Source organism: Carcharodon carcharias, chromosome 24 (assembly GCF_017639515.1).
Source record: "Carcharodon carcharias isolate sCarCar2 chromosome 24, sCarCar2.pri, whole genome shotgun sequence".
NCBI classification, from domain to species: domain Eukaryota; kingdom Metazoa; phylum Chordata; class Chondrichthyes; order Lamniformes; family Lamnidae; genus Carcharodon; species Carcharodon carcharias.
The window spans coordinates 7,763,973-7,781,760 of record NC_054490.1 but is presented as its reverse complement, the minus strand read 5'-3'; positions in this window follow the sequence as shown (position 1 = coordinate 7,781,760).

The window sequence follows — 17,788 nt, the reverse complement described above, 5'->3', positions numbered from 1 at the left end:
GGTGTGAGGGAGTGGATTATGTACAGGGGGTGAGGGAGTGGATTATGTACAGGGGGTGAGGGAGTGGATTATGTACAGGCTGTGAGGGAGTGGATTATGTAGAGGGGTGAGGGAGTCGATTATGTACACGGGGTGAGAGGAGTGGATTATGTACAGGGGTGATGGAGTAGATTATGTACAGGTGGTGAGAGAGTGTATTATGTACAGGGGTGTGAGGAGTCGATTATGTACAGGGTGTGAGAGAGTGGAATATGTACAGAGTGTGAGGGAGTGGATTATATACAGGGTGGGAGGGAGTGGATAATGTACAGAGGTTGAGGGATTGGATTATGTACAGGGCGTGAGGGAGTGGATTATGTACAGGTGGTGAGGGAGTGGATTATGTACAGGTGATGAGGGAGTGGATTATGTACTGGGTGTGAGGGAGTGGATTATGTACCGGGGTGAGTGAGTGGATTATGTACACAGGGTGTCGGAAGTGGATTATGTACGGTGGAGAGGGAGTGGATTACGGAGAGTTGGTGAGGGAGTGGGTTATGTACAGTGTGTGAGGAAGTGGATTATGTACATGGGGTGAGGGTGTGGATTATGTACAGGGGGTGAGGGAGTGGATTATGTACAGGGGGTTCGGGAGTGGACTATATACAGGGGGCGAGGGAAAGGATTATGTACAGGCTGTGAGGGAGTGGTTTATGTATTGGGGGTGAGGGAGTGGATTATGTACAGGGGGTGAGGGAGTGGATTGTGTACAGGGTTTGAGGGAGTTGATCACGTACTGGGCAGTGAGGGAGTGGATTATGTACAGTGGATGAGGGAGTGGATTATGTACAGGGGATGAGGGAGTGGATTATGTAGAGGGTGTGAGGGAGTGAATTATGTACAGGGGGTGAGGGAGTGGATTATGTACAGGGGTGAGGGAGTGGATTATGTACAGGGGTGAGGGAGTGGATTATGTACAGGGGGTGAGGGAGTGGATTATGTACAGGGGTGAGGGAGTGGATTATGTACAGGGGGTGAGGGAGTGGATTATGTACAGGAGGTGAGGGAGTGGATTATGTACAGGGTGTGAGGGAGTGGATTATGTACAGGGTGTGAGGGAGTGGATTATGTACAGGGGGTGAGGGAGTGGATTATGTACTGGGGGTGAGGGAGTGGACTATATACAGTGGGTGAGGGTGTGCATTATGAACAAAGGGTGAGGGAGTGGATTATGTACAGGGGGTGAGTGAGTGGATTATGTACAGGGGGTGAGGGAGTGGATTATGTACATGCGGTGAGGGAGTGGATTATGTACAGGGGGGACGGAGTGGATTATGTACAGGGTGTCAGGGAGTGGATTATATACAGGGGGTGAGGGAGTGGATTATGCACAGGGGGTGAGGGAGTGGATTATGTACAGGAGGAGAGGGAGTGGATTATGTACAGGGTGTAAGGGAGTGGATTATGTAGAGGGGGTGAGGGAGTCGATTATGTACAGGGGAGTGTGAGTGGAACATGTACACGAAGTGAGGGAGTGGATTATGTACATGTTGTGAGGGTGTGGTTTATGTTCAGGAGGTGAGGGAGTGGATTATGTACAGGGGTGAGGGACTGTATAATGTACAGGGGGTGAGGGAGTGGATTATGTACAGGGGGTGAGGGAGTGGATTATGTACAGGGGGTGAGGGAGTGGATTATGTACAGGGGGTGAGGGAGTGGATTATGTACAGGGGGTGAGTGAGTGGATTATGTACAGGGGTGAGGGAGTGGAATATGTACAGGGGTGAGAGAGTGGATTATGTACAGGGGGTGAGGGAGTGCATAATGAACAGGGGGTGAGGGAGTGGATTATGTACATGGGGTGAGGGAGTGGATTATGTACAAACGGTGAGGGAGTGGATTATGTACAGGGGGTGCGGGAGTGCATTATGTACTGGGGGTGAGGGAGTGGATTATGTACAGGGGTGAGGGAGTGGATTATGTGAGGGGTGAGGGAGTGGATTATGTACAGGGGGTGAGGGAGTGGATTATGTACAGGGGGTCGGGAGTGGATTATGTACAGAGGGGTGAGGGAGTGGATTATGTACAGGGGGAGAGTGAGTGGATTATGTACAGGGGTGAGGGAGTGGATTATGTACAGGGGGTGAGGGAGTGGATTAAGTACAGGGGATGAGGATTGCGATTATGTACAGTGGTGAGGGAGTGGTTATGTACAGGGTGTGAGGGAGTCGATTATGTACAGGGGTGAGGGAGTGGATTATGTACAGGGTGTGAGGGAGTGGATTAAGTACAGTGGGTGAGGGAGTGGATTAAGTACAGCGAGTGAGGGAGTGGATTATGTACATGGGTGTGAGGAGAGTGGATTATGTACAGGGGTGAGGGAGTGGATTATGTACAAAGGGTGAGGGATTGTATTATGTACAGGGGGTGAGGGAGTGGATTATTTACAAGGGGTGAGGGAGTGGATTATGTACAGGGGGTGAGGGATTGGATTATGTACAGGGGGTGAGGATGTGGATTATGTACAGGGGGTGAGGGAGTGGATTATGTACAGGGGGTGAGGGAGTGGATTATGTACAGGGGGTGAGGGAGTGGATTATGTACAGGGTGTGAGCGAGTGGATTATGTACAGGGGGTGCGGGAGTGGATTATGTACAGGGGGTGTGGGAGTGGATTATGTACAGGGGGTGAGGGAGTGGATTATGTACAGGGGGTGAGGGAGTGGATTATGTAAAGGTGGTGAGGGAGTGGATTATGTACAGGGGGTGAGGGAGTGGATTATGTACAGAGGGTGAGGGATTGGATTATGTACAGGGGGTGAGGGAGTGGATTATGTACAGGGTGTGAATGAGTAGATTATGTACAGGGTGTGAGGGAGTGGATTATGTACAGGGGGTGAGGGAGTGGATTATGTACAGGGGGGTGAGGGAGTGGATTATGTACAGGGGGTGAGGGAGTGGATTATGTACAGGTTGTGAGGGAGTGGATTATGTACAGGGGGTGGGAGAGTGGATTATATACAAGGGGTGAGGGAGTGGATTATCTACAGGGGTGAGGGAGTGGATTACCTTCAGGGGGTGAGGGGTGGATTATGTACAGGGTGTGAGGGAGTGGATTATGTACAGCGTGTGAGGGATTGGATTATGTACAGGAGGTGAGGGAGTGGTTTAAGTATAGGTGGTGAGGGAGTGGATTATGTACAGGGGCTGAGGGAGTGGATTATGTACAGGGGTGAGGGAGTGGATTATGTACAGGGGTTGAGGGAGTGGATTATGTACAGGGGGTGAGGGAGTGGATTATGTAATGGGGGTGAGGGAGTGGACTATGTACAGGGGGTGAGGGAGTGGATTATGTACAGGGGGTGAGGGAGTGGATTATGTACAAAGGTTGAGGGAGTGGATTATGTAAAGTGTGTGAGGGAGTGGATTATGTACAGGGTGTGAGGGAGTGCTTTATGTACAGGGTGTGAGGGAGTGAATTATGTACAGGGGGTGAGGGAGTGGATTATGTACAAAGGGTGAGGGAGTGGACTAAGTACAGGGGGTGAGGGAGTGGATTATGTACAAAGGGTGAGGGAGTGGATTATGTACAGGGGTTGAGTGAGTAGAATATGTACAGGGGGAGATGGAGTGGATTATGTACAGGGGGTGAGGGAGTGGATTATGTACAGAGGGTGTGGGAGTGGCTATTGTACAGGGGGTGAGGGATTGGATTATGTACAGGGTGTGAGGGAGTGGATATTGTACAGGGGGTGAGTGAGTGGATTATGTACAGGGGGTGAGGGAGTGGAATATGTACAGATGGTGAGGGATTGGATTATGTACAGGGGGTGAGGGAGTGGATTATGTACAGGGTTTGAGTGAATGGATTGTGTACAGGGGGTGAGGCAGTGGATTATGTACAGGCGGTGAGGGAGTGGATTATGTACAGAGGGTTAGGGAGTGGAATATGTACTGGGGGTTAGGGAGAGGATTATGTACAGGTGGTGATGGTTTGGATTATGTACAGGTGGTAAGGGAGTGGATTATGTACAGGGGGTGAGTGAGTAGAATATGTACAGGGTGAGAGGGAGTGGATTAAATACAGGGGGTGAGGGAGTGGATTATGTACTTGGAGTGAGGGCGTGGATTATGTACAGGGTGTGAGGGAGAGGATTATGAACAGGGGGTGAGAGAGTGGATTATGTACAGGGGGTGAGGGAGTGGAATATATACAGTGTGTGAGGGATTGGATTATGTACAGGGGCTAAGGGAGTGGATTATGTACAGGGGGTGAAGGATTGGATTATGTACAGGGGGTGAGGGAGTGGATTATGTACAAAGCGTGAGGGAGCGGATTATGTACAGGGGTTGAGGGAGTGGATTATGTACAGTGTGTGAGGGAGTGGATTAGTACAGGGGGTGAGTGAGTGGATTATGTACGGGGGTAAGGGAGAGGATTATGCTCAAAGGGTGAGGGAGTGGATTATGTACAGAGGGTGAGGGAGTGGATTATGTAAAGTGGTGAGGGAGAGGATTATGTACAGGGGGTGAGGAAGTGGATTATGTACAAAGGGTGAGGGAGTGGACTATGTACAGGGGGTGAGTGAGTGGATTATGTACAGTGGTGAGGGAGTGGATTATGTACAGGGGGTGAGGGAGTGGATTATGTACAAAGGGTGAGGGAGTGGATTATGTACAGGGGGGATGGATGTGATTATGTACAGGGGGGGGGAGTGGATTATGTACAGGGGTGAGGGAGTGGATTATGTGCAGGGGGTGAGGGAATGGATTATGTACAGGGGATGAGAGAGTGGATTATGTACAGGGGGTGAGGAGTGGATTATGTACAGGGGTGAGGGATTGGATTATGTACAGGCGGTGAGGAGTGGATTATGTACAGCGGTGTGAGGGAGTGGATTATGTACAGGGGGTGAGGGAGTGGATTATGTACAGAGGATGAGGGAGTGGATTATGTGCAGGGGGTGAGAGAGTGTATTATGTGAAGGGTGTGAGTGTTTGGATTATGTACAGGGTGTGAGGGAGTGGATTTATTACAGGGCGTGAGGGAGTGGATTATGTACAGGGGGTGAGGGAGTGGATTATGTACAGGGCGTGAGGGAGTGGATTATGTACATGGTGTGAGGGAGTGGATTATGTACAGGGGGTGAGTGGGTTGATTATGTATTCAGGGTGTTTGACTGGATTATGTACGGGGGTGAGGGAGTGGATATTGTACTGGGGGTGAGGGAGTGGATTATGTACAGGGCGTGAGGGAGTGGATTATGTGCAGGGTTTGAGGGAGTGGATTATGTACAGGGGGTGAGTGAGTGGATTATGTGCAGGGGGTGAGGGAGTGTAATATGTACAGGGTGTGAGGGAGTGGATTATGTACAGGGGGTGAGGGAGTGGATTATGTACAGGGGGTGAGGGAGTGGATATTGTACAGGGAGTGAGGGAGTGGATTATGTACAGGGCGTGAGGGAGTGGATTATGTACAGGGTGTGAGGGAGTGGATTACGTACAGGGGGTGAGAGAGTGGATTATGTACAGGGGGTGAGGGAGTGGAATATGTACAGGGGGTTAGGGAGTGGATTATGAACAGGGTGTGAGGGAGCAGATTATGTACAGGGTGTGAGGAAGTGGATTATGTACAGGGGGTGAGGGTGTGGATTATGAACGGTGGGTGAGAGAGTGTATTATGTGCAGGGGGTGAGAGATTATATTATGTGCAGGCTGTGAGACTTTGGATTATGTACAGTGTGTGAGGGAGTGGATTATGAACAGGGTGTGAGGGTTTGGATTATGTACAGGGTGAGGGAGTGGATTAAGTACAGGGCGTGAGGGAGTGGATTCTGTACAGTGGGTGAGGGAGTGGATTATGTACAGGGAGTGAGGGAGTGGATTATGTACTGGGTGTGAGGGAGTGGATTATGTACCGGGGGTGAGTGAGTGGATTATGTACACAGGGTGTCGGAGTGGATTATGTACGGTGGAGAGGGAGTGGATTACGGAGAGTTGGTGAGGGAGTGGGTTATGTACAGTGTGTGAGGAAGTGGATTATGTACAGGGTGTGAGGGATTGGATTATGTACAAAGGGTGTGGGAGTGGATTATGTACAGGGGGTTAGGGAGTGGACTATGTTCAGTGGTAAGGGAGTGGATTATGTACAGGAGGTGAGGGAGTGGTTTTTGTACAGGGTGTGAGGGAGTGAATTATGTACAGGGGGTGAGGGAGTGGATTATGTACAAAGGGTGAGGGAGTGGATTAGGTACATGGGGTGAGACAGTGGATTATGTACTGTGGGTGAGGTAGTGGATTATGTACTGTGGGTGAGGGAGTGGATTATGTAAACGGTGTGAGGGCTTGGATTATGTACAGGGTGTGAGGGACTGGATTAAGTACAGGGTTGAGGGAGTGGATTATGTACAGGGGTTGAGGGACTGGATTATGTACAGGGAGTGAGGGAGTGGATTATGTACAGGGTGTGAGGGAGTGGAATATGTACCGGGGGTGAGTGAGTGGATTAGGTACACATGGTGTGGGCGTGGATTATGTACGGGGGTGAGGAAGTGGATTAAGGACAGTTGGTGAGGGATTGGGGTATGTACATTGTGTGAGGGAGTGGGTTATGTACAGGGGGTGTGGGAGTGGATTTTGTACAGGGGGTGAGGGAGTGGATTATATACAGAGGGTGAGGGAGTGGATTATGTACAGGGGGTTAGGGAGAGGATTATTAAAGGTGGTGAGGGATTGGATTATGTACAGGTGGTGAGGGAGTGGATTATGTACATGGGGTGAGGGATTGGATTATGTACAGGGTGTGAGGGAGTGGATTATGTACAGGGGGTGAGTGAGTGGATATTGTACAGGGGGTGAGTGAGTGGATTATGTACAGGTGGTGAGGGAGTGGAATATGTACAGAGGGTGAGGGAGTGGATTATGTACAGGGGGTGAGGGAGTGGATTATGTACATGGTGTGAGGGAGTGGATTATGTACAGGGGTGAGGGAGTGGATTATGTACAGGGGGTGAGGGAGTGGATTATGTACAGATGGTGAGGGAGTGGATTATGTACAGGGGGTGAGGGAGTGGATTATGTACAGGGGTGAGGGAGTGGATTATGTACAGGTGTGAGGGAGTGGATTATGTACAGGGGGTGAGGGAGTGGATTATGTACAGGGGGTGAGCGAGTGGATTATGTACAAAGGGTGAGGAGTGGATTATGTACAGGGGGTGAGGGAGTGGATTATGTACAGGGGTGAGGGAGTGGATTATGTACAGGGGGTGAGGGAGTGGATTATGTACAGGGTGTGAGGGAGTGGATTATGTACAGGGGTGAGGGAGTGGATTATGTACAGGGGGTGAGGGAGTGGATTATGTACAGGGGATCAGGGAGTGGATCATGAACAGGGTGTGAAGGAGCAGATTATGTACAGGGTGTGAGGGAGTGGATTATGTACAGGGGATGAGGCAGTGGATTATGTACTGTGGGTGAGGCAGTGGATTATGTACTGTGGGTGAGGGAGTGGATTATGTAAAGTGTGTGAGGGCTTGGATTATGTACAGGGTGTGAGGGAGTGGTTTAAGTACAGGGTGTGAGGGAGTGAATTATGTACAGGGGGTGAGGGATTGGATTATGTACAAAGGGTGAGGGAGTGGATTAGGTACAGGGGGTGAGGCAGTGGATTATGTACTGTGGGTGAGGGAGTGGATTATGTACAGGGGTTGAGTGAGTAGAATATGTACAGGGGGAGATGGAGTGGATTATGTACAGGGGGTGAGGGAGTGGATTATGTACAGAGGGTGTGGGAGTGGCTATGTACAGGGGGTGAGGCATTGGATTATGTACAGGGTGTGAGGGAGTGGATATTGTACAGGGGGTGAGTGAGTGGATTATGTACAGGGGGTGAGGGAGTGGAATATGTACAGATGGTGAGGGATTGGATTATGTACAGGGGGTGAGGGAGTGGATTACGTACAAAGGGTGAGGGAGTGGATTATGTACAGGGGGTGAGGGAGTGGATTATGTACAGTGTGTGAGGGAGTGGATTATGTACAGGGAAAGAGGGAGTGGATGATGTACAGGGGGTTAAACTTTGGATTATGTACAGGGTGAGGGAGTGGATTAAGTACAGGATGTGAAGGAGCAGATTATGTACAGGGTGTGAGGGAGTGGATTATGTACAGGGGGTGAGGGTGTGGATTATGAACGGTGGGTGAGAGAGTGGATTATGTCTTGTGGGTGAGGGAGTGGATTATGTACACGTGGTGATGGAGTGGATTATCTACAGAGCGTAAGGGAGTGGATTATGTGCAGGAGTTGAATGAGTCGATTATGTACATGGGGTGAGGGAGTGGATTATGTACAGGGGGTGACGGAGTGGATTATGTACAGGGCATGAAGGAGTTGATTATGTACAGGGGGTGAGGGAGTGGATTATGTACAGTGTGTGAGGGATTGGATTATGTACGGGGGGTGAGAGTTTGGATTATGTACAGGGTGTGAGGGTGTGGATTCTGTACAGCGGGTGAGGGAGTGGATTATGTACAGGGGGTGAGAGAGTGGATTATGTACTGGGTGTGAGGGAGTGGATTATGTACCGGGGGTGAGTGAGTGGATTATGTACAGAGGATGAGGGAGTGGATTATGTGCAGGGTGTGAGAGTTTGGATTATGTACAGGGTGTGAGGGTGTGGATTATGTACAAGTTGTGAGGGATTGGATTATGTACAGGGTGAGGGAGTGGATTAAGTACAGGGCGTGAGAGAGTGGATTCTGTACAGGGGGTGAGGGAGTGGATTATGTACAGGGGGTGAGAGAGTGGATTATGTACACAGGGTGTGGGAGTGGATTATGTACGGGGGAGAGGGAGTGGATTATGGAGGGTTGGTGAGGGAGTGGGTTATGTACAGTGTGTGATGGAGAGGATTATTTACAGGGTGTGAGGGATTGAATTATGTACAAAGGGTGTGGGAGTGGCTTATGTACAGGGGGTTAGCGAGTGGATTATGTTCAGGGGTGAGGGAGTGGATTATGTACAGTGGGTAAGGGAGTGGATTATGTACAGGTGGTGAGGGAATGGATACTTACAGGGTATGAAGGAGTGGATTATGTACAGGGGGTGAGGGAGTGGATTATGTACAGGGGGAGAGGGAGTGGATTATGTACAGAGGGTGAGGGAGTGGATTATGTACAGTGTGTGAGGGAGTCGATTACTACAGCGGGTGAGGGAATGGATTATGTACATTGTGTGAGGGAGTGGATTATGTACAGGGAATGAGGGAGTGGATTATGTGCAGGGGGTGAGAGAGTGGAATACGTACAGGGGGTGAGGGAGAGGATTATGTACAGGGGGTGAGGGAGAGGATTATGTACAGGGGGTGAGGGAGAGGATTGTGTACAGGGTGTGAGGGAGTGGATTATGGACAGGGGGTGGGGGTTTGGATTATGAACAGTGGCTGAGAGAGTGGATTATGTCTTGTGGGTGAGGGAGTGGATTACGTACACGTGGTGATGGAGTGGATTATGTGCAGAGGGTAAGGGAGTGGATTATGTGCAGGGGGTGAGGGAGTGGATTATGTACAGGGAGTGAGGGAGTGGATTATGTACAAGGGGTGACGGAGTGGATTATGTACAGGGCGTGAAGGAGTTGATTAGGTACATGGGGTGAGGGAGAGGATTATGTACAGTGTCTGAGGGAGTGGATTATGTACAGGGGGTGTGTGAGTGGATTATGAACAGATGCTGAAGCAGTGGAATATGTACAAAATGTGAGGGAGTGGATTAGGAACAGGGGTTGAGGGAGTGGATTATGTACATGGGCTGAGGGAGTGGATTATGTACAGGGGGTGAGGTAGTGAATTATGTACAGAGGGTGAGGGAGTGGATTATGTACAGGGGGTTAGGGAGAGGATTATTTACAGGGGGTGAGGTAGTGAATTATGTACAGGGGGAGAGGGAGTGGATTATGTACAGGGGGTGAGGGACTGGATATTGTACAGGGTGTGAGGGAGTGGATTATGTACACAGGGTGTGGGAGTGGATTATGTACGGGGGAGAGGGAGTGGATTATGGAGAGTTGGTGAGGGAGTGGTTTATGTACAGTGTGTGAGGGAGAGGATTATGTTCAGGGTGTGAGGGATTGGATTATGTACAAAGGGTGTGGGAGTGGCTTATGTACAGGGGGTTAGGGAGTGGATTATGTTCAGGGGTGAGGGAGTGGATTATGTACAGTGGGTAAGGGAGTGGATTATGTACAGGTGGTGAGGGAGTGGATACGTACAGGGTATGAAGGAGTGGATTATGTACAGGGGGTGAGGGAGTGGATTATGTACAGGGGGAGAGGGAGTGGATTATGTACAGAGGGTGAGGGAGTGGATTATGTACAGGGCGTGAGGGATTGGATTATGTACAGGGTTTGAGGGAGTGGATTATGTACAGGGGGTGAGGGAGTGGATTATGTACAGTGTGTGAGGGAGTCGATTACTCCAGCGGGTGAGGGAGAGGATTATGTACAAGGGGTGAGGGAGAGGATTATGTACAGGGGGTGATGGAGCAGACTATGTACAGGGTGTGAGGGTGTGGATTATGGACAGGGGGTGGGGGTTTGGATTATGAACAGTGGGTGAGAGAGTGGATTATGTCTTTTGGGTGAGGGAGTGGATTACGTACACGTGGTGATGGAGTGGATTATGTGCAGAGGGTAAGGGAGTGGATTATGTGCAGGGGGTGAGGGAGTGGATTATGTGCAGGGGGTGAGGGAGTGGATTATGTACAGGGAGTGAGGGAGTGGATTATGTGCAAAGGGTGACGGAGTGGATTATGTACAGGGCGTGAAGGAGTTGATTAGGTACATGGGGTGAGGGAGATGATTATGTACAGTGTCTGAGGGAGTGGATTATGTACAGGGGGTGTGTGAGTGGATTATGAACAGATGCTGAAGCAGTGGAATATGTACAAAATGTGAGGGAGTGGATTAGGAACAGGGGTTGAGGGAGTGGATTATGTACATGGGGTGAGGGAGTGGATTATGTACAGGGGGTGAGGTAGTGAATTATGTACAGAGGGTGAGGGAGTGGATTATGTACAGGGGGTTAGGGAGAGGATTATTTACAGGGGGTGAGGTAGTGAATTATGTACAGGGTGAGAGAGTGGATTATGTACAGGGGGTGAGGTAGTGAATTATGTACAGAGGGTGAGGGAGTGGATTATGTACAGGGGGTTAGGGAGAGGATTATTTACAGGGGGTGAGGTAGTGAATTATGTACAGGGGGAGAGGGAGTGGATTATGTACAGGGGGGTGAGGGAGTGGATTATGTACACAGGGTGTGGGAGTGGATTATGTACGGGGGAGAGGGAGTGGATTGTGGAGAGTTGGTGAGGGAGTGGTTTATGTACAGTGTGTGAGGGAGAGGATTATGTACAGGGTGTGAGGGAGTGGATTATGTACAGGGCGTGAGGGATTGGATTATGTACAGGGTGTGAGGGAGTGGATTACGGACAGGGGGTGAGGGAGTGGATTATGTACAGGTGAGGAGGGAGTGGATTATGGACAGGGGGTGAGGGAGTGGATTATGTCTTGTGGGTGAGGGAGTGGATTACATACACGTGGTGATGGAGTGGATTATGTGCAGAGGGTAAGGGAGTGGATTATGTGCAGGGGGTGAGGGCGTGGATTACGTACAGGGAGTGAGGGAGTGGATTATGTACAAGGGGTGACGGAGTGGATTATGTACAGGGCGTGAAGGAGTTGATTATGTACATGGGGTGAGGGAGAGGATTATGTACAGTGTCAGATGGAGTGGATTTATGTGACAGGGGGTGTGTGAGTGGATTATGAACAGATGCTGAAGCAGTGGATTATGTACAAAATGTGAGGGAGTGGATTAGCAACAGGGGTTTGGGGAGTGGATTATGTACATGGGGTGAGGGATTGGATTATGTACAGGGGGTGAGGTAGTGAATTATGTACAGAGGGTGAGGGAGTGGATTATGTAAAGGGGGCTAGGGAGAGGATTATTTACAGGGGGTGAGGTAGTGAATTATGTACAGGGGAGAGGGAGTGGATTATGTACAGGGTAGAGGGAGAGGATATTGTACAGGGGGTGAGGGAGTGGATTATGTACAGGGGGTGAGTGAGTGGATTATGTACAGGGCGTGAGTGAGTGGAATATGTACAGGGTGTGAGGGATTGGATTATGTACAGGGGGGGAATGAGTGGATTACGAACAGGGCGTGAAGGAGTTGAATAAGTACAGGGGTGAGGGAGTGGATTATGTACAGTGTGAGAGGGAGTGGACTATGTACAGGGGCTGTGGGAGTGGATTATGTACAGAGGATGAGGGAGTGGACTATGTGCAGGGGGTGAGAGATGGTATTATGTGCAGGGTGTGAGAGTTTGGATTATGTACAGGGTGCGAGGGAGTGGATTATGTACAGGGTGTGAGGGTTTGGATTATGTACAGGGTGTGAAAGAGTGGATTAAGTACAGGGCGTGAGGGAGTGGATTATGTACAAGGGGTGAGGGAGTGGATTATGTACAGGAAGTGAGGGAGCAGAATACGTACTGGGTGTGAGGGAGTGGATTATGTACCGGGGGTGAGTGAGTGGATTATGTACACAGGGTGTGGGAGTGGATTATGTACGGGGGTGATGGAGTGGATTATGGAGAGTTGGTGAGGAAGTGGGTTATGTACAGTCTGAGAGGGTGTGGATTATGTAGAGGGTGTGAGGGATTGGATTATGTACAAAGGGTGTGGGAGTGGATTATGTACAGGGGATTAGGGAGTGGATTATGTTCAGGGGTGAGGGAGTGGATTATGTAAAGGAGGTGAGGGAGTGGTTTATGTACAGGGTGTGATGGAATGGTTTATGTACAGGGAGTGAGGGAGTGGATTATGTACAGGGGGTGATGGAGTGGATTATGTACAGGAGGTGAGGGAGTGGATTATGTACAAAGGGTGATGGAGTGGATTATGTACAGGGGGTGAGGGATTGGATTAGGTACAGGGGGTGAGGCAGTGGTTTATGTACAGGGGTTGAGGGATTGGATTAGGTACAGGGGGTGAGGCAGTGGATAATGAACAGGGGGTGAGGGAATGGATTATGTACAGGGGTTGAGGGAGTGGATTATGTACAGGGGGTGAGGGATTGGATTATGTTCAGGGAGTGAGGGTGTGGATTATGTACAGGGTGTGAGGGAGTGGATTATGCACAGGTGGTGAGGGAGTGGATTATGTACAGGGGGTGAGGGAGTGGATTATGTACAGGGGCTGTGCGAGTGGATTATGTACAGAGGATGTGGGAGTGGATTATGTGCAGGGGCTGAGAGATTGTATTATGTGCAGGGTGTGAGAGTTTGGATTATGTGCAGGGTGTGAGGGAGTGGATTATGTACAGGGTGTGAGGGTTTGGATTATGTACAGGGTGTGAGGGAGTGGATTAAGTACAGGGCGTGAGGGAGTGGATTATGTACAGGGGGTGAGGGAGTGGATTATGTACAGGGAGTGAGGGAACGGATTACGTACTGTGTGTGTGGGAGTGGATTATGTACCGGAGGTGAGTGAGTGGATTATGTACACAGGGTGTGGGTTTGGATTATGTACGGGGGTGAGGGAGTGGATTATGGAGAGTTGGTGAGGTAGTGGGTTATGTACGGTGTGTGAGGGAGTGGATTATGTAGAGGGTGTGAGGGATTGGATTATGTACAAAGGGTGTTGGAGTGGATTATGTACAGGGGATTAGGGAGTGGATTATGTTCAGGGGTGAGGGAGTGGATTATGTACAGGAGGTGAGGGAGTGGTTTATGTACAAGGTGTGAGGGAGTGGCTTATGTACAGGGAGTGAGGGAGTGGATTATTTACAAAGGGTTATTGGAGTGGATTATGTACAGGGGGTGAGGGATTGGATTAGGTACAGGGGGTGAGGCAGTGGATTATGTACTGTGGCTGAGGGAGTGGATTATGTACAAAGGGTGAGGTTGTGGATTATGTACAAAGGGTGAGGGAGCGGATTATGTACAGGGGTTGAGGAAGTGGATTATGAACAGGGGGTGAGGGATTGGATTACGTACAGGGGGAAAGGGAGTGGATTATGTACAGGGGGTGAGTGAGTGGATTATGTACAGGGGGTGAGGGAGTGGATTATGTACTGGGGGTGAGGGAGTAGATTATGTACAAGGGGTGCGGCAGTGGATTATGTACAGGGTGTGAGGGAGTGGATTATGTACAGGGGGTGAGGGAGTGGATTATGTACAGGGTTTGAGGGAGTGGATTATGTACAAAGGGTGTGAGGTAGTGGATTATGTATAGGGGGTAAGGGAGTGGATTATGTTCAGGGGTGAGGGAGTGGATTATGTACAGTGGGTAAGGGAGTGGATTATGTACAGGTGGTGAGGGAGTGGATACGTACAGGTTATGAAGGAGTGGATTATGTACAGGGGCTGAGGGAGTGGATTATGTACAGGGGGAGAGGGAGTGGATTATGTACAGAGGGTGAGGGAGTGGGTTATGTACAGGGCGTGAGGGATTGGATTATGTACAGGGTTTGAGGGAGTGGATTATGTACAGGGGGTGAGGGAGTGGATTATGTACAGTGTGTGAGTGAGTGGATTATGTACAGGGAATGAGGGAGTGGATTATGTGCAGGGGGTGAGAGAGTGGAATACGTACAGGGGGTGAGGGAGCAGATTATGTACAGGGTGTGAGGGAGTGGATTATGGACAGGGGGTGGGGGTTTGGATTATGAACAGTGGGTGAGAGAGTGGATTATGACTTGTGGGTGAGGGAGTGGATTACGTACGCGTGGTGATGGAGTGGATTATGTGCAGAGGGTAAGGGAGTGGATTATGTGCAGGGGGTGAGGGAGTGGATTATGTACAGGGAGTGAGGGAGTGGATTATGTACAAGGGGTGAGGGATTGGATTATGTACTGGGCGTGAAGGAGTTGATTAGGTACATGGGGTGAGGGAGGATTATGTACAGTGTCTGAGGGAGTGGATTATGTACAGGGGGTGTGTGAGTGGATTATGAACAGATGCTGAAGCAGTGGATTATGCACAAAATGTGAGGGAGTGGATTAGGAACAGGGGTTGAGGGAGTGGATTATGTACATGGGGTGAGGGAGTGGATTATGTACAGGGGGTGAGTTGGGGAATTATGTACAGAGGGTGCGGGAGTGGATTATGTACAGGGGGTTAGGGAGAGGATTATTTGCAGGGGGTGAGGTAGTGAATTATGTACAGGGGGAGAGGGAGTGGATTATGTACAGGGGGTGAGGGAGTGGATATTGTACAGGGGGTGAGGGAGTGGATTATGTACAGGGTGTGAGGGAGTGGATTATGTACAGGGTGTGAGGGAGTGGATTATGTACAGGGGGGGAATGAGTGGATTACGAACAGGGGGGGTGGGAGTGGAATATGTACAGGGTGTGAGGGAGTGGATTATGTACAGGGGGGTGAGGGAGTGGATTATGTAGAGCAGGAAAGGGAGAGGATTATATACAAAGGGTGAGGGAGTGGATTATGTACAGGGGGTGAGGGATTGGATTATGTACAGTGTGTGAGGGAGTGGATTAGTACAGGGGATGAGGGAGTGGATTATGTACAGTGTGTGAGGAAGTGGATTATGTACAGGAAATGAGGGAGTGGATTATGTACAGGGGGTGAGAGAATGGATTATGTACAGTGGGTTAGGGAGTGGATTATGTACTGGGGGTGAGGGAGCAGATTATGTACAGGGTGTGAGGAAGAGGATTATGTACAGTGGGTGAGGGTGTGGATTATGAACAATGGATGAGAGAGTGGATTATGTCTTGTGGGTGAGGGAGTGGATTATGTACACGTGGTGATGGAGTGGATTATGTACAGAGGATAAGGGAGTGGATTATGTGCAGGGGCTGAAGGAGTGGATTATGTACAGGGGGTGAGGGCGTGGATTATGTACAGGGGGTGACGGAGTGGGTTATGTACAGGGCGTGAAGGAGTTGAATATGTACAGGGGTGAGGGAGTGGATTATGTACAGTGTGAGAGGGAGTGGATTATGTACAGAGGATGAGGGAGTGGACTATGTGCAGGGGGTGAGAGATGGTATTATGTGCAGGGTGTGAGAGTTTGGATTATTTACAGGGTGTGAGGGACTGGATTATGTACAGGGTGTGAGGGTTTGGATTATGTACAGGGTGTGAGGGAGTGGATTAAGTACAGGGCGTGAGGGAGTGGATTATGTACAAGGTGTGAGGGAGTGGATTATGTACAGGAAGTGAGGGAGCGGATTACGTACTGGGTGTGAGGGAGTGGATTATGTACCGGGGGTGAGTGAGTGGATTATGTACACAGGGTGTGGGAGTGGATTATGTACGGGGGTGATGGAGTGGATTATGGAGAGTTGGTGAGGAAGTGGGTTATGTACAGTGTGTGAGGGTGTGGATTATGTAGAGGGTGTGAGGGATTGGATTATGTACAAAGGGTGTGGGAGTGGATTATGTACAGGGGATTAGGGAGTGGATTATGTTCAGGGGTGAGGGAGTGGATTATGTACAGGAGGTGAGGGAGTGGTTTATGTACAGGGTGTGATGGAATGGTTTATGTACAGGGAGTGAGGGAGTGGATTATGTACAGGGGGTGAGGGAGTGGATTATGTACACAGGGTGTGGGAGTGGATTATGTACGGGGGTGATGGAGTGGATTATGGAGAGTTGGTGAGGAAGTGGGTTATGTACAGTCTGAGAGGGTGTGGATTATGTAGAGGGTGTGAGGGATTGGATTATGTACAAAGGGTGTGGGAGTGGATTATGTACAGGGGATTAGGGAGTGGATTATGTTCAGAGGTGAGGGAGTGGATTATGTAAAGGAGGTGAGGGAGTGGTTTATGTACAGGGTGTGATGGAATGGTTTATGTACAGGGAGTGAGGGAGTGGATTATGTACAGGGGGTGATGGAGTGGATTATGTACAGGAGGTGAGGGAGTGGATTATGTACAAAGGGTGATGGAGTGGATTATGTACAGGGGGTGAGGGATTGGATTAGGTACAGGGGGTGAGGCAGTGGTTTATGTACAGGGGTTGAGGGATTGGATTAGGTACAGGGGGTGAGGCAGTGGATAATGAACAGGGGGTGAGGGATTGGATTATGTACAGGGGTTGAGGGAGTGGATTATGTACAGGGGGTGAGGGATTGGATTATGTTCAGGGAGTGAGGGTGTGGATTATGTACAGGGTGTGAGGGAGTGGATTATGCACAGGTGGTGAGGGAGTGGATTATGTACAGGGGGTGAGGGAGTGGATTATGTACAGGGGCTGTGCGAGTGGATTATGTACAGAGGATGTGGGAGTGGATTATGTGCAGGGGCTGGGAGATTGTATTATGTGCAGGGTGTGAGAGTTTGGATTATGTGCAGGGTGTGAGGGAGTGGATTATGTACAGGGTGTGAGGGTTTGGATTATGTACAGGGTGTGAGGGAGTGGATTAAGTACAGGGCGTGAGGGAGTGGATTATGTACAGGGGGTGAGGGAGTGGATTATGTACAGGGAGTGAGGGAACGGATTACGTACTGTGTGTGTGGGAGTGGATTATGTACCGGAGGTGAGTGAGTGGATTATGTACACAGGGTGTGGGTTTGGATTATGTACGGGGGTGAGGGAGTGGATTATGGAGAGTTGGTGAGGTAGTGGGTTATGTACGGTGTGTGAGGGAGTGGATTATGTAGAGGGTGTGAGGGATTGGATTATGTACAAAGGGTGTTGGAGTGGATTATGTACAGGGGATTAGGGAGTGGATTATGTTCAGGGGTGAGGGAGTGGATTATGTACAGGAGGTGAGGGAGTGGTTTATG